The 25,655-nt window shown below is 44.9% G+C and overlaps 1 protein-coding gene across 1 annotated transcript in view; it reads left to right on the forward strand.

The window, feature by feature from the left end:
* dab1a (DAB adaptor protein 1a) overlaps nucleotides 1-25,655 on the forward strand; it is an 858,599-nt gene that overhangs the window by 291,507 nt on the left and 541,437 nt on the right. Inside the window, exon 2 of the mRNA XM_038793498.1 lies at nucleotides 20,174-20,244. The gene's annotated coding sequence lies outside the window, so the exon portion shown is untranslated. The remainder of the gene's footprint in view (nucleotides 1-20,173; nucleotides 20,245-25,655) is intronic.

Genomic DNA, 25,655 nt, shown 5'->3' on the forward strand with positions numbered 1-25,655 from the left:
TGACAATAAAGCCCTTTGGGACATCCTGTGGTGGTTAAAGGGACTCTAAGTTTAAGACTTTCCTTTTCTTTTCTTCTCAAGCTTTTGGTTACTTGCCCTAATGTCTCCTTATGTGAGTTGGTATCAAATTTTGTTTGATGAGGCTACGTGGGCCATTTTCTTTACAGTAAAAGAGCTATATAAACAAATGGTTGTTGTCGCTGTTTCTCTCTCTCTTCTGCTTTTACTCCTTATGCGACTTCATTCTCCCATGTTCTCCTTCCCCCCATCTCTTTTCCTTCCATGCCCCTAACTCTTGCTGCTTCAGACTCTGTCACCTTCAGCTTTTTTTTATTACTATTTTGGTTGGCAGTAGTAAGTGGCAACACCTGGTGTCCAAATTATGCAATTACAGGGTGACAATTTTACATAGATGATTTTAGTTAAAAGGGTGAATATAGGAATTTATAATGAGCTGGAGTTGACACTAAAGGACAATGAAAACCAATGACAGGAAATAAGGTTTTATAGATAAGATATGGGACAAAGGCATCTATATGGAATCAGGTCACAGGTCAGCCATGATCTCATTAAATGGCTGAGCAGGCTCGAGAAGTTAAATAGTCTCCTTCTGTTCTCATGTCCCTGGAAATTGCACGCATATATAAAATTTAATTGCATCTGTATATCTGTATGTACATCCTGTCTACAAATCTTACTTCCAGTTGTCACTGTAAGCTCTAAGAGGAACAATTTCCTGTGGCATTGATTCAATGCTTCAGTAATACCTTTACCATAATAAAACATTATAAAGCACCTCATAGAACAAAAATTGCAAGCCACTAAGTATTTCTGTGATCTGAAAATTAGCTAAATGTCACACAGATGTTTGGAGAATTTGTAATTAGTGTGCTGAACTTTATTTAAAAACTCCATATCTGTCACGCTTCAAGCATTTGAGGAATTCTTGACCATAATCTCAAGATTATTGCCAGATGAACAAGGGCAACATTTAGCAGAAGTGGTATCACATATAGGCTGTATGAGCGTGGAATGCTTAACCTCAGACATCATTAAAAAAATGTATTTGGGAAGTAGTTGTAAGTGAAGAACATAAAAATATATCACTAAAGGTTTTGAGGACAGTGATCAGAATGCATAATCGAGGATCTAGCACCAGCATAGGCACAATAAGCTAAATGACCTCAGCTGTGCTGTAATTTTTGTAGTTCTCTGAATATGTTTATTTAATGCTAATTAATTATGAAGAAGTAAAATAAAAGGTTTCTCAGCAGCAACACCAAAGATAAATGACAGGTTTGCCTGAAGCACATGAATGTTTGCTTAATGTGATACAAATGTATTAGTCAAGTGCATAAACAACTGCCAGTTGCCAGCAGATATGACCAGCCATATCTGAGGCAGAACGGTCAAAACAGGGGGCAGAGACTCTTCCATTAACTCAAAGTGAACGCTCTGAGGTTAGAATCTGGCAGCCTCTGATAAGAGTTGTTAGACTAGTCTTACTTTTAGATACCTTCTCCCTTTTGCTCAATTGTTCTCAAGAGGGGCAGCATGTGGCACAGTGGTTAGCACTGGGACTGCGGCGCTGAGGACCCGGGTTCGAATCCCGGCCCTGGGTCACTGTCCGTGTGGAGTTTGCACATTCTCCCCATGTCTGCGTGGGTTTCACCCCCACAACCCAAAGATGTGCAGGTTAGGTGGATTGGCCACGCTAAATTGCCACTTAATTGGAAAAAAATAATTGGCTACTCTAAATTTATTTAAAAAATTAAAAAAAAAAAAAAAAAAATTGTTCTCAAGAGAGATTCCTTCTGAGCTGATCAGTCTTATTGACCTGGAGATTCACCAAAATACAGATAACTTATGTATGCATTTTTGCATTGAAGAATAAAATATTTATCCAGTGTTATGTATCTTGTTTGAAATATTCACTTTTCCAAGCAGAATTGTTAACTGGTTGAATTAGAAAGCAATATAATGGATACTGTTATCTTAGACTGGATTCTACATTTCCCTGTGGCAGGCTTGTTACAGGAGAGTAAACGAGGGGATTAAAGTAGAGAACCGGAAAGAACGCCTGTTTTTCTCTAATAAACACATGACCTTGAATTATGCAATTTCTGAAAAGCAATCCTATTAGCAAGTGTTCATAACATGCAGCCCCTAAGTATTTCATTCAGGCACGACTGAGCTGGTAGTACTCTCAGATCCATTTGGAAAATTTCCTGATTTTGAAGATTGGTCTCCTTTAAAACAGCCTCTTCTTGCCATATTGTCATTCCAGGATGGTGGAATGGAATCAGGCCCTCCACCTCCAGATGCAGTTCAAAGGCAGCCACGGAGGCAGGTAAATGCTGAGGTGGGTTGGTTAGATGGCCTGCCTCAGTTTTCTGAGACCTCAGCCCAGTTGTATAAAAGTTTGTTTGCTCTGTAACCCTCACTCCCCCATGCATCCCATGACCCCATACTCCTCATACCCCCATGCTATTTCCATGACCTCATACCCATACGTCATTCCACCTTGGTGCCCCCTGTCCCCTAAATGCTCCCTATACCATGTCTCCTGCATTCCACCAATACCCCTGATGTTGCCTCCATTGTGTCTCACCCAGCATCCACTATGAGCAGACCTCAGGAGCCCCATGGAGATGAAAAGATATTAAACTCCTAATAATCCAAGAGAGCTCTCACTCATAAACACTTGACACTGGAAAGAAACTAATTCATGAAATCCATTCAAAAAATTCAAAAGATCTCAACTGGTCAATCTATTTTTAAAAATAAACCTCTATCCCCTAACCTCATCAGACAGCTAATCCTTTAAACCTTCTTACAACTGCCATTCAAAAGATGAATTCAGTCCCCTGTTAGGATTAATGACTTTGGAGCTTTTGAGGCTCAGCAAAACATTCATAAAGAAGCCAGCTGTAGTAACTCAGGAAACATCAACAAAATACTCAATTACAAATGCAGGAGCAGATGACAATTTCTTTCCTAAGCAACACCAGATGGCCTGTCAATCAATGCACTCCAGCAGTGGATGGCTGCTTTATAACTCTGCAAGGAGCCGTGGGTTTTAATCACTTCACATCAAGACACATTGTGGACTAAGACCCTTGGAACAGTGAAAATAGGGCCAGTTTCAACCCAGCACTAATTTTATATGGCCCTGCTGAGATTAGGTTCACAGCCCGATCTTTCCCCATGGATGCCAAAATGGGATTCGCGGGAAATGGGCTGGCTCTTTAGTAGCTGGATTTGCCGCCATTTTTGAAGACTTCTGGAGTCAAGGTGACTCAGCAAAAAATCATGCCCTCAGTTTTAAGTTAGAAGTTTGTGAGTTGAAGAATACATTTGAGTCTCTGATCTAGGCTGACAAAAGAGGGGTCGCACAGCTTTATTGGAAGTGCTATCATACTGATGAGATGTTAAACCAAGTCTGCCATTTCAAATGGACACAAAGTTGTACTATTCAAAAAAGAATGGCTATTTCTTCCAATGTTTTGTCCAAACAAACCTCCCTCTCATGCCACTTGCCAAAAGTCTGACCTAACAAAATATTGTTGCAGTTTGTGGATCTTTTGTGTGTCCAATTTGGCTATAATGTTTCATGTGATTGGACTTCAAATATAACAAATTGGTAACACACTTTGCAACATTTGGTATTCTCAGTTTCAGAGACCAAGGGCTGGATTCTCCGATTTCCAGGCTTTGTCCGGAGATCCATGACGTTTTATGTCAAAAAAGTCGTCAGCGCACCATCACCGATACTCCGACGGTGAGGAACTAGCTGCCACGTCACGTAAAACGCCCCCGCCTCCACGCCAAAAACAGCTGCAGAATTGCTGGGTCCACGTGCGCACGGCGATGATCTGCAGCGGTCGCACCATAGAACATAGCGCCGGCCATGCGCGGACCTGACCTGCCAGATAGTGCCCCCTTGGACACCCTCTCGTCACCCCTTGGCAGCCCACAACGGTCCTTCCAGCCCTCACCGAAGCCCCCCTGGCCAGCAGCATGGCTCCCATCTGACTGTGGCAGCCCTGGACACAGTTCGCAGCCGCCACACCGGGTTCCCGACCGCTGAGACCACATGTCCCCCGTACGGTCGGGAACTCGGCCCGAGGCAGAGCATTGGGGGAGGCCCTCAGGTGACGTCCTCAGGCTGTCCCAGCGGCGTGCGGCGCACTCCTCGATAACGTGTTTTGGAGGGGGCAGAGCATCCGAAAACAGGCACCACCCCTGTTTCCATCATAAAAAGGGATTCTCTGTCCGATTGCCAATTACATAATCGGCGTCAGGTAATGGAGAATCCCGCTCCACGTGTTAACACTGGGACTGATCGGTGGACTTCTACGACAACTAAATTGGAGCCGGTCCGGAGCAATTCATGATCACTTAATGGGCGGGCCCTGGCGCAACGTGGAGTTCGAGAGGTTCCAATAAAAAACGGTGTCTGATTTGACAGGATCGGGACTGCCTCTTGAGAGGCTGACAAGCTGCAGCCACATTAGCACTCCACTCCCCACACGCACTCATCCCAGCCAACAAGATGGCAGCACAGAGAGTGACACCCTGGTTTGCGGTCGCAGAGCTGGAGACCCTGCGGGACGCCCTGGAGGAGAGGTGGGCCACACTGTTTTCCAGGTTGGGAAGGAGTCTGCCATCCACCGTCGTACACCGACCCTAGCCGCAGGTGGCAGAGGTTGTCAGCGCAGTGGACCTCAGCACCAGGACCAGACAGCAGTGCCGGACGAAGTTGCATGACCTCCTCAGGGCGGCCAGGGTGAGTAGGCAGCACCGTGGCCCTGGCACCTACCCCCGTCCCATACAGCCATAACCTTCGTGGTTCTAGGTGCGCTATGATCCTGCAGATAGGCCATGTGGTCCCTCTGCTCAGCCGGAGTCTTTGGTGACTCGCTCAGTCCGACAGGTCTTCAAATGACAGGAGCTACCGGTACACATGAGGTCTGATGCGGTGTCTCCTTCCCACCTCCTCCTCAGCCTGTTGGGCAGCCGGCTCTCCATCCTCATCTGCTGGCTCCTGTCCCTCTGGGGCAAGCTCCTGGTCTGCAATATCCTCCCCAAGCTCGTATCACCTCAGTGGGTCTGTCAGGGCTGCGACAGCCAGGCAGAAGGCCACCATTGCTGGTTGAATTCCAAAGCCGGGGGGTGAAATGCAGACATGTTAGCATGGTGCATACCCTCATGCCAAACCAGGTCCAATGGGGGTCACTACTCCTCCACTACTCCCCGACCCTGGCAGACTCTGCCTGCAACTCACCAGTCCTGGATCAACAGCCCACGGTCAGACCTCTGGGAACATGACCTCCCTCCTCTCTCTCCCTCAGCAGCCACTGTGCCTGTTTATCAATTTTTAAAACCATATGTTAAACACGCCGTCCGTAATTCCACCTAGTGGAGGTTTGTGTAGGCCCCGGAGAATAACGGGTCAGGCCGGGTAATGATATGCCAACGGAGTTTACGGCACATGTGAGTAGAATGCTTTGGCGCCACTGTCGAGGCACAGGAACATGGCATTCTGTCGGGCACCCGGCGCCAGCCATGATTTTCGGCTCAGGCGATTGCATTTCATTATTCAGGCGTCGTTGGACGGAGAATCCCACCCATCATATAAATGCATTGGGCTGGATTCTCCAAAAATGGGCCTATGTCCCCATGCCAGCGTAAAAGCGCTGCCATTTCACTGCAGACTTTCCAAACACAAATAAAGACCAATGCACCTACCTGCAAGGGGCTGGCAGGGACCCGGGGAGCTACACGCAGCTTTGGCTGCAGATATGGGCTGCACTTCCGGTTCCGAGTCCGCGTATGCGCATGTCGGCAGCCTCCAGTGGCCGAAGCCAAACGTGATGGCGGACTCAGCCGGTGGACCTGGACCAACAAACAAGGTCTCACCGATCAACCCCGCGCCACTCCATTTGACTTGCCCGATCGCCACCCGGCTGCCCATAAGGTCCTCCCCCCCCCCCCCCCCCCCAAGGTGCTTGATCCCCCCCGCCCCCACCAGGGCGGCCACAGACTGAATCCGCAGTCGCCGCGCGTGAGTCCCGACCGGCCAGATGTGGTTAGAACCACGCCGTCGGGAATTCGGCCGGTCGGGACTGGAGTATCGCTGGGAGGGCCTCTGGCAATGGTCCCCCAGCCGCACCGTGTAATTCGCGCGCGCAGCAGCGTCAGGCCCGATTCTCACGTAAACGGCAATTCTTCACCCCTGCACCAAACGTGATTTTGGCACGGGGCTGCGGAGAATCCAGCCCATTTTCTTTCTTTTTCCCTTCGATCAGACCACTTGCTGATGCTGCCTAGTGCCCTCTGGTGGGTGTTCATCATTACACCTTTCCACAGATTTTAATACGCCTTCAATACAAGTATTTAGGGTCAATTTGTCAATGATTGATGCCATCTGAAATCACAGTGGCGATAGAATTTGTGGGATGTCTGTCCATATTGTGCAGCCTGACATTTTCTGGTTGGCTGAAACCTGATGAGAACTTTATTTAAATACTGCAATGGAACTGAAATTAATTGAAATAAATACATGTGCATGATTAATGTGCCACAATTAATGCCAGTTGAATGTGACATACGTACAAACTGCCCATCCAAACAGATTGATAGCTTGCCATTTTTATGGTTTGATTTTACTTACATCTGCCTGTTCTCCCCCGTAACTGCATGGGTTTCCTCCGGGTGTTCTGGTTTCCTCCCACAGTCCAAAGATGTGCAGGTTAGGTGAATTGACCATGCTAAATTGCCCTTAGTGTCCAAAAAGGTCAGGTGGGGTTTAGGGGATAGGGTGGAGGTGTGGGGCATAAGTGGGGTGCTAGTTCCAAGGGCCGGTGCAGACTCGATGAGCCGAATGGCCTCCTTCTGCACTGTAAATTCTACGTTTATGCACCAGAAGAATACATTTAAAGGTTGATTGTGTTATTCATATTTGGCCCACTTTATTTTAATGCCATATCTGCCAAAGGTATTTTCACTGCCATTTTAGGCTGCTTCCGTTTGCTTTAATCTGAGTATAAGAATACTTCTACATTTATTTTATTTGGAGGACGTAAAGTCGGGTCAAAAGAAGATACTACAGACAGATGAGGTCACATCAGAGGCTGATAGACCAGCCTATCTCTTATTCTAGATTTCAAAAGTCCAAATTTTAACTTAACCCAGCTGAAAAAAAATCAATGGAGCTGAAACTTGGGCAATGTGTGCTTGGACTTGACTTTAACCCATCCTGTTCTCACTAAGTGGGTCAGATTATAATTGGGGTTCATATTTTGAGGTTGTGCATAATTGCAAGGAATTTATTTTCAGCACACACTGCCATTGTGGGCTCTGATTCATGAGTGAGAAAGAGAGTGATAGAGCTGCTGTATTTTGAAATCACGCCTCCACCCAAACTTCAGCACAAACATGGCCCTGATAGGTTGCTGTCAAAGTTGCTTTTGACTTGGGTTTGTTCCTGGATACATTGGGAAAGGTGAGTAACATCAGACAGTTTGCAGTGTTCTAATATATCGAGCAAATTGCTGATGTTTTGCTTTGCTGGAGCAGTCATTTAATGGACAGTCATTAATCTGGACATTTGGAATTAACTGCAACCAAATTTTAACATTTTAACTGCATCTGTGTCTAACTTTAACAGCCTGGCATCCTTCTGGTGTATTGTATAATGTTTAGTCGCAGTTCCTCAATTGTATGCTCTCTTTAGCTAGGGGTCAAGGAGGTAGCTATGTGCCATGTGTCATTAGGAGTGTCTGGAGAGCAAGATGGTTGTCTATGTACACAAGCTGACCAGCTATCTCCCCCACAAGGTCTGCAGTGGTGGGCTCCCTGGAATAAAGTAGGCAGCTCCAATGTGTTCTTCTCCTGCGAGATAGCACCTTCATCGATGCCATTTTCAACCATATCTCTGCTGCTATATATCATGCCTACTGATCAGTGAGCAACTGTGACATTGATGAGCCTGTGACCACAGGTTTTCTCACTGAGTTTTACAAACTTATGAATGCTGAAGAAAGGACCCTAATACCTCTGTAGCAATGGTGACAAAGATATCCATAAATTACCATTTGGAAAGCCCCTCCCTTATCTGGGGCTACACTGTGTTTAGGTTCTAGTCTTACTCTGGCATACAATGATGCAGAACATCTATGGTGCTTAATCAAACTTCTTTATTAATTAACACGAGTCACCACAAGTATACTCAAAAAACAGCAATTGGCCTTCCTGAGTGCAAGAGTCCTGTCGCAGGATGCGTTATCTTCATGTCTTCAGTGGCTGACTCTTTTGAACTCCTGGTGTTGATAGTGTCACAGAATCACAGGATTGTTATGGTGCAGAGGGAGGCAATTTTGCCAACCCTGTCTGCACCAGCTCCCTAAATGAGCAATATGATTTTGTGTCATTCCCCTGCCTTTTCTCCGCACCCCTGCACACTGTATCTATTCAAATAATTATCTAATGCCCTCATGAATGCCTCAGTTGAACCTACCTCCACCACACTTCCAGGCAGTGCATTCCAGACACGAACCACTCGCTGTGTGAAAAAGCTATTTCTCACATCATGATTGCTTCTTTTGCAAATCACCTTAAATCTATGCCCTCTTTTTCTTTATCCTTTTTTGAAGGTGTGGTAGCATGGCCCTTTTAAGGGGGCGGGCTTAATGGACCATGTGACCGGCTATGAGGTCAGTCGGATGAGAGTGTGCGAACCCCGGCCATTAGGGATTTGCGCGGGGCCCTGCAGTGTGGACCCTGGAGCCAAAATGGTTCGACCTGTTGTATTGAGTTCTGAGCCTGTCACTTATCTGCCTTTGCCTTTCATCAATAAACCCCATATTAATTACTGGAAGCCTCCAGTGTATGTCTCGAGCCACCAGAGAGGGGAATAGTTTCTCCCCACCTACCCTGTCCAGCCCCTCATGATATTAGACATCTCTATCAAATCTGTCCACACACAGCTATGTGCATCTTGTGGGTTTTGATCAGTTTTAACTGGTTGAACTTTAAGTTTGTAAAAGTTCAACCTTGAGCCAGAAAACAGCTTTGTGGTTATTAACGCCCTTGTCTTCAAGGTAAACAGTCTCACTTCTTATCTTGTCAGGTACAGACACAGAGTTCCTCCGTTGAGAAAAAACAAGTTACATAATTATCAGGTGGTTTGCAGATGGGTGTTATCTCCTTTAAACAGAAAGCAGGAAAACACATTTTAAAAAGATCTTTGTCCAACTAAGCAGTAGTTACAACACTCTTTATTTTACATTTCTTCAGTCATGTCATCTTCCTTTGTTCAACTACCCTTTGTCTGTCTCTGCACACAGGATTGCCATGTGAGGTTTACAATTGTCAGTATTGAATCTAAAGCAGCTTCATCACAAGCAGTAGCAAAAAATTAGGTTACAAGAAAACATGAGTCAAAAATGTGATTACAATAAAACATTCTTAAAACTGGGTTGACCTGAAGTCTTACAGCATGCTCCATGTTTGTCTGCAGCTCTGGAATTCATCCACAAACATCATAAAGATACAGGCAATGGGCTCCTGTACACAACGACAGACATTTGGCTTCATTTTCAATCACTATTCAGGGTTTAGAAGTATCTGGGTTCAAAAGAAACTAGATCCCTGGACTCAACCGTTGGGGACAGATACGAGGTGGCCCTTTAGGAACCAGTAGATTCCTGCTTTTCCAGCACAGCTGGCAGCTCCTGGTCAGCTGTACCCTGTACATCACCCAGTGTACCTTTCTCCACCTTGTTATGTCAATCTTTAAGAGTCTTTTCCCCAAGATGATATCTGAAAGGGTAGAAACAAGTAGCAGCAAATGCCATGAGGTGGTGGCAGATGTTGTTCACTGGGTCCTGACACTGTTCTGAGGCATATCTAAAGAGAGAGAAGAGGAAGATAGGCTATGATGCTGTCACTGGGCCAACCTTGAACTATAACTAAAATGAATCATGTGGCATTGCACTTCATTGTATATGTATTTCGCAGGAGTGAGGGAGTGAATACTGGAGAGGGAAATTGTTTTTACTGTAATAATCCAGTCCTTAGGCTGGGATTTCTGATTTCACCATTTACTATTTCCTCCAAAATCTGACTGGCTATGATCTTGAGGGTGGCCCCCTCTCTCTTTCAAATCACAGCTCAGGAAAGCTGCATACGTTTACTCTTTCCTGTTGCCCGTAACCTCCCAGAACAAAAAACAGAGCAAACAATTTTAAATGATCAGGAAGATGTATTGGGAAACTGCAGGGGTCATCACACTAACCATGATTACATGCTCCATGCAGCTCCATTTAGATGGAAGGATTTGTTTAGGATGAATCTCTTGAGAGGTATAACTGAAAGCCTACTTACAGATGTAAGCTTCAAGTGCAAACCAGGATCTGGTGTGGAATGGAGCAGAGTGGATGAAGTGACAAGCCAGGAAGGAAATAACCAACATGGGAAACATTCTGTGAGGGAAGATCATGAAATTTAGAATTGATGGCAGAATCGGGTGCAACGAGTTGACATTAGTGCAGTCAGCTTCTCCGTTAATGCATATCACTCACAGGAACAGGTGCATGAGACAATTATACATCTGTACTAGCCAAGAATAGAAAGTTAACTGGCACTTTTGTGGAATTTTTAAAATAAATCTCAAAAAACATTTAAGAAAAACATGCTGGAACAGCGCCTGTGTTACTCTATCAGATGTTCAAGAACCCTCACCTATTAAAAGCTACACTTGAAAATGCAAAAGGTTAAATATTGGAGAGCAGAATCAAGCACTCTTTCCTCTCCCCTACCTCTTCACCGATAATCTGTTGGCCTTCATTGTTAATGCGACTAGGTAATAAAGTGGGTCTGGTGTTGGTGGAATATTTTTACAGCATGCCTTTGAAGGTCAGGAGAGGCAAATGAAAAGAACGACCAAACACTAAGGCTCAGACTTTTGCTCCTAGCTCAGGTGCACAGAGATGGGAGACTGCCCAGCTCCACAAAACGTACCTTTGAAAATGGCTGCCCGTCATCAGATTTTCAGTCTGGGGTGATTCGCTAGATTTGACGTAAGGGTAGGCAACCCAGGAAGAAATGAGAAGCAGGGCAGGGCAGAAGGCCTACCTTGGGACTCTAGCACAGTGTCCAAAGTTTAAAAGTAAAGATTAAAACATGAAGCATCACTCCAGCATCATTGCTCACACCCCTCCCTCCATGCACCACCCATGCCCCTTCAATGGAAACCCTTGCCTCCTTACGCACCACCTTTTGCCCTTACGCCTACTATGCAGACTCATCTAGTCACCTAGTATCCACCTTGCGCAGAGCTCACTACCCATGCAGAGATGAATAACGTAACGTTCTAAGTGTCCATTGCAGATGTCACAATATTGGGGAAAAAAAACACTCATTCATAAAAAAATAATTTACTACATTTACATTCTTTCAACCAAATAAAGCCTGAAAGCAACACACATTTGAATTCATAGTCCCAGTTCAAAGAAGCTTAATCACTTGTCGTCTATCAATCAAACTGTAAAATGGAAACCACCCCACTGTGATAATGGATGGTTGTGAAATCAGTCATGCAGCACTAATCCAGGAATGGAAGCCTTCAGGTTTAAGTCAAAAGTGAGAGCAAAATAGCAAGCAAGCATTTATAACATTTCAGACATTTTTACAAAGATTTAAAAGGCAGGAGTTTTAAAACTTTTGACAGCTTGACTGTTTCCAATGACAGGTCCCTTTAACAGTTGCTTTCAACAGTTTTGACAGTTAATTTTGACTTGTCTGTTGACAGTTCCAATGAGCTTGATAGCAATGAATTTTCGCACACATTTCACATTTATGCCTATCTTTAACAATTTCAAAGGGCATCTGACCTACCTCAAGGTATCCTGGGACAAGGTCCAAAGGGTACCTTATCTCTTCTAAGGGATTCCCAAACAAATCCACCCAATTCACACCAGCTCTTACCATGTTTAACCTGAACACTGAGTTTCACACTCCTGACCCACCAAATCCCACTTCAGTGGAGGCAGCCCATGATTTAAATGGCCAGCTGCCTTCATAAACCATGCAAATGTGCCCTGCCCCCAATCCCACGCTCCATTGTGGAAAAAAATCTGGGCCAAAGTTTGTAATGTAACTAAAAACTGTTGCAATACTTTTAATTATCCTGCAGTGTAAGAATCATTTAAATGAAACTCCTCATTTGTAAACAAACATTAAGATACTGTTCACATTGCTTGTTGATGACTTATAGAAAGGGACAACTAATTATGAGAAATAACACTTTAATGATCTCGAAAGGTTTTGTTTGCAGAATTTAGGAAATGTTTGTTCAGGGTATTTATGCAGCTGCCACCATTTCACCTCATTTCCTCTTGTATTCACATACCAGAGGCAGAACCTGCAACAATCTCACTTTTTGTGTCAACTATGAATATCTAAGCAAAGAAAACAAATATCATCTTTGTGCAAAAATTAGCAAATGCTGGAAATAGACAGCAGAATGGTTCTCAACCGAAGGATGTTTGTGTATTAACACCATACTTTGAATTATGATCCGATCATTATTCAGCTAAAACACTACCCGGCTTTCTCTATCAAAAACTAACTTGCTTCCTCTGTATTTTAAACATATTCGATTTGTTTTTAAATTATGCTTTCTGCTGTTTGTGAAATGTTTTTGTATCCCCTAGAGTTTTTCCAGTATCCCATGCACCCTAATATCGGAAAGGTCTTTCAAATGCAACCTTATATTCCAGCAAAGGGTCTAAGTTTAATTATATTTTTCTGATGATTGATGACTATGGGAAAGGTCGACAGCTATAAATATTGGCCTCTGTATCAAAGCCCAAATGAAATGGTGCAGAGACGTGGTGAGACATGAAGACTTTCTGACTGGTTGAAGAGTCAGTTGACCTATAAGGCTGTGACTAAGACTGTGGTACTGTGCACATGCAAATCAGGCAACATGGAGGCAAGCATTAGAAGGGTAATATTCCGAACTGGATATATTTGATTTGAGAATCCTTGTCCTCCTCAACCACTTTGGAATATTTGCCATATCTGACCACTTTGTCCTCTTCTATTATCTCTCGGTTCCAGCTTTCTGCAATTGCTTTCTCATGGGTCTTCTCCGGCCATTGCCATACCAGCATTAAAATCCCTTGGGAATCCCTTGTGTTCTATCCTGGACCTCTCTTTGCCATCCATAGGTGAGATCTTAAGGGAAACAGCTTTTATATTTCTGCCAAATCTTGACCTTCTCACAATCTCTCAATCCCATGATCAGCTGTGCACTGTCAGATTCCTGGGCAACGTTAAATTATAGATGTATCGTTGCCAGTATTAGATGAACGCGGGTAAAATCAGAGTCATTGTTTCCATAAACTCTACCCATTCTCCACCACAATGAACTGGTCAGGTGAATCAGATTTCTGTTCAACTCCTAGCTGAGCTTCAACATCCATATCTGACTTACCACAAATATTATTGATCTCCATATCCAAAACCTTGTTGAGCTCTGCCCCTACTTCAATCCTCCATTACTGAACATGCTGTTTTCAACTGTAGACACAATTTCTCCAATATCTTCCTTCCGACCTCCTAACTCCACCTTTCATAACTTCCAACTCACTCCATTGCAGCCAACTTTATTTTGCCCAACCGACAGTCCCAATCACCTATCATCTCAGCACTTAGCATTACATTGGCACCATCTCAACCTGCACTCTAACCTATCCAAGTTCAAAATTCACACTCTGATCTGCAAATGCCTCCATGGTTTCATCATAACCTTATTCTTTGCCTCCTCCAGTTTTTATCATCTCTGGTCTTCTGAATCAAACCTGTCTTGCATCTCACCTATCCCCTCCCCCATCATTAGTAGCAGAACCTTTAGCTGCCTTTAGCCTACTTTCTGGAACCCCTGCCAAAATCCTGCTGCTTTTTCACCTTTCAAAGCTTTTTAAACAATTCAGCCAGTCAACCTTCCTAATCTTTTCCTTCATTGCTTAAGTGCGAGATTCCTGCCAAGGAGATGGGTACTGGGTGTCAGGCATCTTCCTGATGCATAAACCCATCTCTATCCTGGATGATCCCACCAATCCCTTTTTTGTGTCGGGAAGGTGAACATGGACTGGACTTGGGCTCGCCATCTCCAGAGGTAAGCCCAGCTGACAATGGAGATAGGCATCTAGTGCAGCCAGCAGGCTAGAAGACCTGCTTTCATTGACTGGGATGTCGACCCATTTGCATTCATGGCTATTAGGTCCTATATACCCTCACCTATCAAACACCTTGATCCGCCACCCCCTCCATACCTCGGACGGCCCGAGATGTTTCCCATGCTTCCATACCTCCTCCCATGCCCAATCATAACTCAACAATGCCCTATCATATCCTCCATGTCACCTCCATGCACCCCATACATTTCTATCTCCAATCTTCCAGTATCCAGTATGTACAGAATTATTGAACCATTGCAAGTCTGAAAAGTCTTTGAAATGCTATTGAAATTGATAACATAAACGAAGAGGCTTTGAAAATCCCCTTTGAAAAAAACTTGTTTATCCACAAATGTCATAACATTGTCAATCAATCATAGTCATTATTAATATCAACACAGAAAGCCTTCATCCACTTCATACCTGATTGATAAATAAACATATAAGCATTCAAAAACTCTCTGAGAACAACTCTCTCAAAGAAAAATCAAGACTGGATTCTCCGCTGGCGGGATGCTCCATTTTACCGGCAGCCCAGTGGTTGCTCAACAGTGCGGGGCTGCCCCATAATGGGAAACCCCATTGACCAGCCTGCATAATGGAGCATCCCACCGGCGGGGTGAAATAGAAATGTGGCGCAGCCGGGTGGAGAATCCAGCCTCAGATTATTGCAAGGTAATAAAAAAGTAAATCAAACAAAGCCAGCAATCCCCTGAAAACTATGTCAACATTGCCTACAGGGCTAAGTCTATTAGCCATTCTTGGAGATCAGGCAGCGCTCATAATGAAGCTATCTGGCAATGGTATCAGCACAAGTAGGTTGGACAGATCGCCAAATAGCTATTTTTTTCAGATGGCCTCATTAACCTTTCAGTTATCAATTGGAAGTTCAAATTTTTTTGATATAGTTATCCCTCTCCACAGAGTTCATAGTAGAGTATTTGCCAGAGAAATTAGTAAAAACCTTGGGTGGAATTCTCCGTTTCTGAGATGAAGGGTGGGATTCTCCGATTGCTGATGCCAAAAACACGTTCGGCAATTGGCAGGAGAATCTGTTTTTACGCCGAAACCGGAGGCGGTGCAGTTTTTCGGTGGGTCTTCCCCCTCAAAAACAGCATAATTGCCGAGTATGCCGCACGCCGTTTGGACGGCACAGGATGTCATCTGAGGCCCTTCCCCGATGCTGCACCCCAAATGGGCCGACTTCACGACGGCGTCGGTTGCGTGTGCTTACAGTTTTCAGGGACATTGCGTGGCGGCTGCGGACTGTGTCCAGCGCCACCACAGTCCGGGGGGGGGGGGGGGGGGGGGGGGTGTTCCACTGGCTGGGGGGACTTTAGCCGGGGATGGGGGGGGGACTGGTGGGGGGTGGTCCCAGAGTGGCGAGGGGATTACAGGGAGGCACGGACCCGACCATTCTCCATCCGTATCAGTAGATAAAGCTGAGGGCTTCACATGGCAGTGCTGCTAGCCGCCCACCAGGCGGCGCAACAGTGCGGGAGCGGCACCGACTTTTTGGTCGTAAGAGCAGACACATGTTCCGGACATAGTCTCAAAATCGGAGAATCCAGCCCAATGTGTTGACGCCGATGCAGAATTCGTGGACTTTCATGTCAGCAAAACTGGCGCCGAATCTGGATTGATTCAGCAACTGTGGAGCAGCTAGCACTGTTGCCACGTGGAACACAATGGAAAATGGTGAGGGACTCGGCGGGTCCATGATTGACACTCAGGAGGGTGACAAGCTGCAGCTGTACATACACATTACAATCCCCACACACACTCATCCCAGCCAACAAAATGGCACTGGTTGTGCTGGAGCACGCCCATGCAGCTAATGGGTCCGCTGGGGCCAGAGGGCACCCTAGGGGTGGCCTGGGGAGATACCTATGCGACCCATGTTCACAGTGGGCTGTTAGCGGTGTGTGCAGCTGCATGGCTGCCTTGCCAGCTGAGGCAATGGTGTTCCATGCCCATCCACCCCAACCCACAGCCCACCTCCTGGCCACTCCCTGCACCTCCCCCAACCCTGGCAGAAGCTCCCCTGGCTAGCGACACAACTGTCAGCAAACTATGGTGATTGTGGACACTTTCTGTACTCCTTCTCTCTCCCTCAGCAGCTATAAGGCCGGTTTCACGATTTTTAAAAGCATGTGAACCGCGCCGTTGGGAACTCGGCCCATCAGAGGCACAGCATCGCGGAGGCCCCGGGGAATACCGGGTTGGACCCGCTAATAACATGCAAACAGTTTTACTCTACATGCGTTCCGGACAGCATTGACACTGCTGTCAATGTGACGGAGAATAGCGATTTTATGTCAAATCGGCACCCGCCGCGATTCTCTTCTCCACCCAATCATTTTTTGCGATTTCGCCGTCAACCAATGGAGAATCTCGCTCCTTGTAAATATGTGGTGCTCAGTCAAGTGCTCAATTATTTTATGAATGTCTGGCCTCAAGAATGTAATGAGAAGAAATTTCAATAGTATTTTACTCATAGAATTGAACTGACTGGAAATTCCGGCAGTCTCCTATGGGGTAAGTATTCAGAGTTGCAATTTTGCCAACATTTAGAGAGAGACAGTTGGAGGAACTTAATCAAGTGCATGCATGTATAGTCCATATGAAAGCAGTAAGAAGAAGCTATTTTTGCTGGAAACATTGGTGAAAGTTTGTGAAGTTCGTCTCAGAATGAGAAATGATCCAGCCAAGGTTCCTTCCATTCCATGGTCAAACACAAAAAAACAATGGAAACAAGTACATATTGATTTCTTTGAAGTGGAAGGTAAAAAGTACTTTTTTTAGGTCGAGACCTGCAAGTGGATAAATGTTGACACTATGCCCAATACCATTAGTGTAAAAACAATTGAGGTTCTGAATAGATGCTTTGCAATTTGTGGGTTTCCAGAGATGTTGGTGTCAAATAATGGTCTGAAGATTACATCAGAAGAGTTTGAAATAGTTTTGAGTAAGAATGGAGTCAAACACACCCTAGTATCCCATATCCATCGAAACCCTACAGGGCTGAAGGAGGCCATTCAGCCCATCGTGTCTGCACCAACCCTCTGAAAGAGCACCAGCTCTCCCATCCTATCCCCCTAACCCCACCTAACATGAACATCTTTGGACACTAAGGGGCAATTTTAGTATGGCCAATCCACCTAACCCACACAACTGTGGACTGTAAGAGGAAACCAGAGGACCTGGAGGAAACTCATGTAGACACTGTGTGCAAACTCCATACTCACAGATAGTCACCCAAGGCTGGAATTAAATCCGGGTCCCTGGTGCCATGAGGCAGCAATGCTAACCATCAGCCACCCTGCTGCCCTGGCATTGAATGGTGTTGCAGAAAGAAGTGTGCAAATTATGAAGATGTCTTTGCACAAGTATATAAAAGCAAATTACTGTGGATGCTGGAATCTGAAACAAAAACAGAAAATGCTGGACAATCCCAGCAGGTCTGACAGCATCTGTGGAGACAGAAGGGAGTTAACGTTTAGATACTGGATGACTGTTTGTCAAAGTGCACAAGGATTTGCTCGGTGCCAAGCTAGGCAGAAATGTCCATGTTTCTCTTCAACATGAACTACACATTTTTCTGTTCTCTCATCTTACAAATTAGTGTTTAACCGTGCTCCTCCATCAAGGGTTTGATTTGTTTAAGCCTGGCATAATAATAAAGAAAAACAAGGCAAAGTGAAAAATAAGTGATGATACACCAGGCATGAAACTTAGAGAATTCAATACAGGTCAGAAAAACCAATGAGGTGATGAGAAGAAGTTTATGATTGGAATTGCTATAAAGATATTAGGTACAGTCACATATCTAGTGTAGACTGGAAATAGTTTAATTCCAAGTAATTTCGCACTTGAAAAAGTGAATTAACCAGTAAAGAGAATTAGGCAATGAAAACAATGCAGGAAAATAAGAATTCAGGGTTAAATATACAAATGTATAAACTGCTCATTAGAACAGTAGCTGGACCATTGTGTGTAGTTCTGGTCGTCACATTATAGGAATGACGTGATTGCACTGGAGAGAGTGCAGAGAAGGTTTACCAAGATGTTGACTAGGCTGGAACATTTCAGCTATAGAGTTATAGACTAGAAACTGGGTGGCATTGACAAGTTGGGCCGAGGGACCTGTTTACAGCATGGAAACAGGTCCCTCGGCCCAACTTGTCAATGCCACCCAATTTTTAATCACTAAGCTAGACCCAATTGACCGCATTTGGCCCATATCCCTCTACACCCAGCTTTCCTACATAACTGTCTAAATGCTTTTTAAAAGACAAAATTGTACCCACCTCTACTCCTGCGTGTGGCAGCTCGTTCCAGACACTCACCGAACTCTATGTGAAAAAATTGCCTCTCTGGACCCTTTTGTATCTTTCCCCTCATCTTAAACCTATGCCCTCTAGTTTTAGACTCCCCTACCTTTGGAAAAAGCTGTTGACCTATCTGCCACGGTGGCACAGTGGTTAGCATTGCTGCCTACGGCGCTGAGGACCCGGGTTCGAATCCCGGCCCTGGGTCACTGTCCGTGTGGAGTTTGCACGTTCTCCCTGTGTCTGCGTGGGTTTCGCCCCCACAACCCAAAGATGTGCAGGTTAGGTGGATTGGCCACCATGCTGTAAACAGGTCCCTCGGCCCAACTTGTCAATGCCACCCAGTTTCCATGCTGTAAACTTCTATAACTCTATAGCTGAAATGTTCCAGCCTAGTTAACATCTTGGTAAACCTTCTCTGCACTCTCTCCAGTGCAATCACTTAAAAAATAAAAAATAAATAAAATAAAAAATAAATTAAAAAAAATATTTCTGCCCCTCATCATTGTCAAGAGAGACGGAATTGGCTGGGGTTGTTTTCCCTAAAGCAGAGCAGGCTGAGGGGCGCCTGATTGAGGTGCATAATATTATGAGGGGCTTAGATAGGGTGGATAGGAAAGATAGTTTCCCTTTAGCCGAGGGTCAATAACCAAGAGCATAGATTTAAGATGAGGTATAGGAGGTTCAGAGGGGATGTGAGGAAAAACCTTTTAACCTTGACGGGGTTGGAAACTGAAATTTACTGCTTGAAAGGGTGGTGGAGGCCGGAACCCTCAGAACATATAAGAAATATTTAAATGTATAATAAATGTATAAACTGCATTTGGACAGCACGGGAGCACAGTGGTTAACACCGTTGCTTCACAGCTCCAGGGTCCCAGACTCAATTCCCGGCTTGGGTCACTGCCTGTGCGGTGTCTGCATGTTCTCCCCGTGTCTGCGTGTGTTTCCTCCGGGTGCTCCGGTTTCCTCCCACAGTCCAAAGATGTACAGGTTAGGTGGATTGGCCATGCTAAATTGCCCTTAGTGTCCAAAAAGGTAGGTGGGTTTATGAAATGAAATGAAATGAAAGTCGCTTATTGTCACAAGTAGGCTTCAAATGAAGTTACTGTGAAAAGCCCCTAGTCGCTACTTTCCGGCACCTGTTTGGGGAGGCTGGTACTGGAATTGAACCCATGCTGCTGGCCTGCCATTGTCTGCCTTAAAAGCCAGCTATTTAGCCTTGTGTTAAAACGCGGATAGGTTGGAAGTGTGGGCTTAAGTGGGGGTGCTTTTTACAAGGACTGATGCAGACTCAATGGGCCAAATGGCCTCCTTCTGCACTGTAAATTCTATGAATCTATGAGCACTTGAAATGCCACAGCATACAAGGCTATCGGCCAAGCACTGGAAAATTGGATTAGAACAGATGGGTGCTTGGTGGCTGGCATGGACTCAGTGGGCCAAAGGGCCTCTTTCCATGCTGTAAAATTATGCCATGACATGTGAATTATAAGATGATTTTAATTAACTGACTTTGTGTTTACAGGAATAGCATGCTTTCTGTTGGCCAGGCAGCTGATTGTTTTTTGATACTGATATTTTTTTATGTAGGTAAGAAGGGATCAGCAACCATTAAAGGCAGACTCTAGTTGGATTGAAAAGAAACTACAGCTCCAGAACAGGTAAGGGCTTTATAAATTTAATTGAGGGTACTATAATATATTTTTCTTGGTGTCTGGTATAACAATTTCTGATGTTCTATGCAACCGCTGCTTCATGAAAAAATTCTGTTTTAGAGAGTCCACATTTGGCCTGTTGTACTACAAGTAATTCTGAATGAGTGAAAAGGCTAGGGAGTTCGAAGATCGTGTGAATGACTGAAACATATGGGAATATGGTAGGCTAATTAATGAAGTGTTTGAGCTTGTTCACGGTAGCTCACCTCAACATTAATGTACACCAAAGAAACATAGAGGGTGCGATTTAATTAAATGGGAACAAAATCCCATAGCAAGCGCGTTTTGCCACATATTTCCTGGCGCTCTCAGCACTAACTGAGAAACACAATGCAATTGAATGGCATTCAGGTTATGTAGGGGGCATCAGCGGGGAATGTGGGGCCAAGGCCACATATAGCCCTCAATGTAGCGAGAGATCAAGATGCCTACTGGAGCCCCTCATATGATTTATGACTCCCCCCCAAGTCCAACTCATTATGAGGGGGTCCCTGTTGCTAATTGTGTTTGTACTTAATTTGCTCTGTTTAATCACCTTGCTCTAGTGTCGCCAGGTATCTTTATGATACCACCACGAGGTTCAAGTTCAAGTGCTGATCAATAACTCAATACACCCGTTAGTAAGTTTCAAATCAAAACACATTTGTTAAATACACAGTCAATCGCTACTCGTGTATAAAACACTATTTACTAGACTATCTCTAACACTAAAAGGCCTATACTTAGCTTTGGAAAGGCCCACCAAGTCAGGGGAACAATGGCCTTTTGTTCGATTCTGAGGCTGCAGGCTTCAAGCTGGTATGGACTAGTAGCTAGGAGCGCCTATCTCGTAGCGTGCGTTGACTGGAGACTTACTTGGTTGGTGCAGCTGCTAGGCAGGTCTCTCGTTGTTGAGAGTCACGGTTAAGAGTTGTTTCGAGCTGCTGAGAGACCCTGCCAAGAAGACCTGCCAAGAAGGACGAACTGAACTTGGGGGCTCTACTTTATAGCCCCCAGGGGTTTCGCGCCCTTTTGTGCGGCCCCTGGACTTGGTTCTAATTGATTGGTCTAAGTTCCAATCAATTGAATCGATTTCTCCAATACTGGTCTCGATTACTCTTAATGTTTCCAATTGTTCCCGGGGATCGCTCATCAATATGCAGATAGTTGCTGGTTTCAGTTCTGTCTGGATTTCTGCAAGTCCTAATACACAGAAAACCTTGTACCTGCTTGTTTCCCTGTATCTGGCTGAATTTCCCTGCATTCTTAGCGGACCTCCATTTTGGAATCGGGAAGTGGCCAACCCAGGTGGCTACATCCCCTGGCCTACTCCACACCTCCTCCTGACACCCGTGCAGGGCACCTCCTGCTCAATCACCAATGTGCAAAAAATGCCAACTTGACATCTTGGCAGTGCCAAACTGGTACCCTGGCAGTACCACCTGGGCACATTGGAAGTGCAGATTGGCAGTGCCAGGGTGCCCAGGTTCCGTCAGCATTGCTAGGGTACCAGCAGGGACAAAGGGCATGTACTTGGGGGCCTCCGACCCCCTGGGAGACCCCACGAGTGCCGTTCTGTCTGGTCCTCATTTGTGAAGACCAGTAATGAACGGCACACGACCGAGGCCTCCGACGCAAAGAGGACAGATCCCAACACCTTGTGTGCATTGGGAAACTGCATATTAAATTGAGTCTAGCTGTCTTGCTCTAATATGTAGATCTGTCAAAAAGTCTTGCAAGACCGTGTTAAATCTTGTAAGGCATTGCAATCCAGGTATATCCTGGGAGCGGGATCCCCCAACTTCTCCCGGGCTCATTGTCCAGCGGCGAGCTGCTTTTCAGACGCAGCGTGGCCATTCAATCGTGGCTAAAATATTTTTAAAAACATTTTAGAGTACCCACTTCATTTTTTCCAATTAAGGGGTAATTTAGCGTGGCCAACCCACCTACCCTGCACATCTTTTGGGTTGTGAGGGTGAAACCCACACAAACACGGGAAGAATGTGCAAACTCCGCACGGACAGTGACCCGGAGCTGGGATCAAATCTGGGACCTCGGCGTCGTGAGGCAGCAGTGCTAACCACTGCACCACCGTGCTGCCCTCTGCCTAGAAAATTTTTTAACAAAATAATTGGAATGTAGGCTTTGCTGCCGAGGCAATCCCTAACTGGTGGTGGCGAGCTGCTGCCTTGAACCACTGCACTCCGTGTGAAGTAGGTACACCACTGTGCTATTAGGGAAGGAATTCCAGGATTTTGACCCAGAGACATTGAAGGAATAGCGATATATATCCAAGTTAGGATGGTGAGTGACTTGAAGGGGAACTTTCAGGTAAGGTGTTAACATATACCTGCTTCCCTTATCCCTCTAGATGGTAGCGGTCGTGGTTTTAAAAGGTGCTGCCTAAGGAACTATGGTGAAATCCCACAGTGCGTCTTGCAGATGGTTGCACATGGCTGCTACTGTGTGTCAATGGTGGTGGGACCATATGTTTGTGGAAGGGGTGGATCTGCATTCATCCTGGCAAGAAGGGGGTAATCCATAACACTCCTGACTCGTGCCTTGTAGGTGGTGGACAGACTTTGGGGAGTCAGGATTTGAGTTTCTCGCCGCTGGATTCTTAGCCTCTGACCTGCTCTTGTTGCCGCAGTATTTATATGGCTAGTCCAGTTCAGTTTCTGGTCAATGGTAACTTCCATGATGTTGATAATGTGGAATTCATTGATGGTAATGTAATTGAATGTCAAGGGGCGATGGTTTGATTCTCCCTTATTGGAGATAGTCATTGCTTCGGACTTGTGTGGTGTGAATGTAACTTGCCACTTGTCAGCCCAAGCCCAGATATTGCCCAGGTCTTGCTGCATTTGCACGTGGACTGATTCAGTGTCTGAGGAGTTGCAAATGGTGCTGAACATTGTGCAATCATCAGCGAACTCAAAATGAAACTGAGTCCTGGTAGATAGCGGGGTCTTTCTCGTCAAGCCAAGGGCTGGGAAACACCCGGCTAAGCGTGCTTGAAAGGGGACTCTGTTTAATTTCAGTTAAATCTCGCCTGTGGCTGAATACAATTCTGCTGCTGCCGAATGCCAACAGCACTTCACGGATGACCAGTTTGGAGTTGCTAGATAAAAGCAAATTACTATGAATGCTGGAATCTGAAATGAAAGAAAATGCTGGAAAATCTCAGCAGGTCTGGCAGCATCTGTAGGGAGAGAAAAGAGCTTATGTTTTGAGTCCAATGACTCTTTGTCAAAGCTAACAGACAGAGAAAGTGGGAAATATTTATATGGTGGAGTGAGAATGAAAGATGAGTCGTAGGCACAGAAACCCAGGGAAACCGGGTGCTAATGGCCACAGAAACCAAGGGGAAAGAATGTTAATGGTAGTCCCCGGAGAGAACAAAAGATGTGAAAGGCCAAACAGCAGAGAAACTAACATCAGAGGATGAACTGTAGATGTGGGGGGAGGAAAAGGGGGAAGCATGGTGGTGCAGTGGGTTAGTCCTGCTGCCTCACGCCGCTGAGGTCCCAGGTTCAATCCTGGCTCTGGGCCACTGTCCGTGTGGAGTTTGCACATTCTCCCCGTGTTTGCATGGGTTTTGCCCCCACAACCCAAAGATGTGCAGGCTCAGTTGGTTGGCCACGCTAAATTGACCCTTAATTGGAAAAAATTAATTGGGCACTCTAAATTAAAAAAAGTATGATTTTCCCTGTTGTTGGTTCCCTGACTGCCTTTTGCAGACCCTGCCTAGCAGCTGTATCCTTTTGGTCTCGGCTAGCTCGGTCAATAGTGGCGCTATTGAGCTACTCTTGGTAGTTCTCCCACCCAGAGTACATCCTATGCCCTTGCCACCCACAGTGCATCCTCCAAGTGGTGTTCAACATGGAGGAGTATTGATTTATCAGCTGACAGTGGACAGTACATGGAAATCAGCAGGAGGTTGCCTTGCTTATGTTTGAACTAAAGCCATGGGGTCCTGAGTCGATGTTGAGGACTCCCAGGGAAACTTCCTCTTCACTGTGTACCACTCTGCCGTTACATCTGTTGGGTCTGTCTTGCTGGTGGGACAGGATGTACCCAGGGATGATGATAGTGGTGTCTGGGACATTTTGTGTAAAGGATATTTAAGCCAACAGCCATATCAATTTCAGCAAAGGGAGATTTCATAGACTATTTTGTTTGACAAAAATCTAAAGTTGTCAATTTTTGTAGATCAATAGACAAAAACTGAATGCTTTTATAAAAAAATATTAGCAAATGCACTCCATATTTGAAAATGAGAAAATTTGAAAGGAGGAAAAGTCAAAGTGGGAATCCCCATTGACCAGCCAGTGTAACGGAGCATCCCACCAGTGGGTGGAACAGAAATGTGGCACAGCGGGTCAGAGAATCCAGCCCGTGGTGTCTGGACACATCACAGTATCCCATTTGACTGTACTGCATTCCAATGACTGGGGCATTATGAGTAGGGGTGTTGCAGAGAGGATGAAATACAGGGGCAAAATTGTGATGAAGGCGTGATGAGCCAAACAGGTGAGAAAAAATGCATAGTTTGAAAAAGTAATAATCTTAATAATGACTGAGGATGAGAGTGAACGATTGCAACCAATGGCTCAAGCAACCACCTCACTGCACTGAGATAGCCTTTTGGGAATTAACCGTATCTATGAGAAATCATGGTGATACTACTGCAGGCAATCCAAGTACAACTTACAGTTATTTAGGAGAATACACTGGCATTAAATGGAATATGATTTTCAATCTCTATTCATGAAACAGTTATTCATTCAGCGATTTTTCATTTAAGTGAAGTTAGCTTTTTTTCTGTTTGGTGCAGAATTTGTGTTAAAAAGGTGACAATAGCAGGCATCAAACTGACTGTGTACCTGTATTGTGAACACACTTGTTCCTTTCAGGACTGAAGACTGCATAATTTTTGTATATTGCAAATTGCTAATTCAATTTTGTTTTTTAAAGGTAACGAGCTGTTTTTTCCCCCAACAATCTTTTATTTTCCTTTGACAACACATGCATTCTGAATATGTTGGCTTTAGAAACTACTGTATTGTCTTCAATTTAAAAGGACAAGGCCATCTGATTGAAGGATTTATTTATACTGGCAGCAGTATCCTATCCATGATCAATGGAAAGACATTATTATTTTCTCTGAATTTCCCATTAATTTGGAGAGAAAATTCTGTTTTCCGATCTCTAGCTACATTTCTGTTGTGTGAAGTTCTGTACTTGCAGTAAAATGAAATATTCATCCCATGAATTAACCTAAAAAAAATGCTCTGTATTTTGTTAAGTAGAGAAAGAATATGAACTAATCTGGTCCTGAATAGTAATATGCTTTCACTCTAGAAACTGGTTATTTT

Source organism: Scyliorhinus canicula, chromosome 4 (genome assembly GCF_902713615.1).
Source record: "Scyliorhinus canicula chromosome 4, sScyCan1.1, whole genome shotgun sequence".
NCBI lineage: Eukaryota > Metazoa > Chordata > Chondrichthyes > Carcharhiniformes > Scyliorhinidae > Scyliorhinus > Scyliorhinus canicula.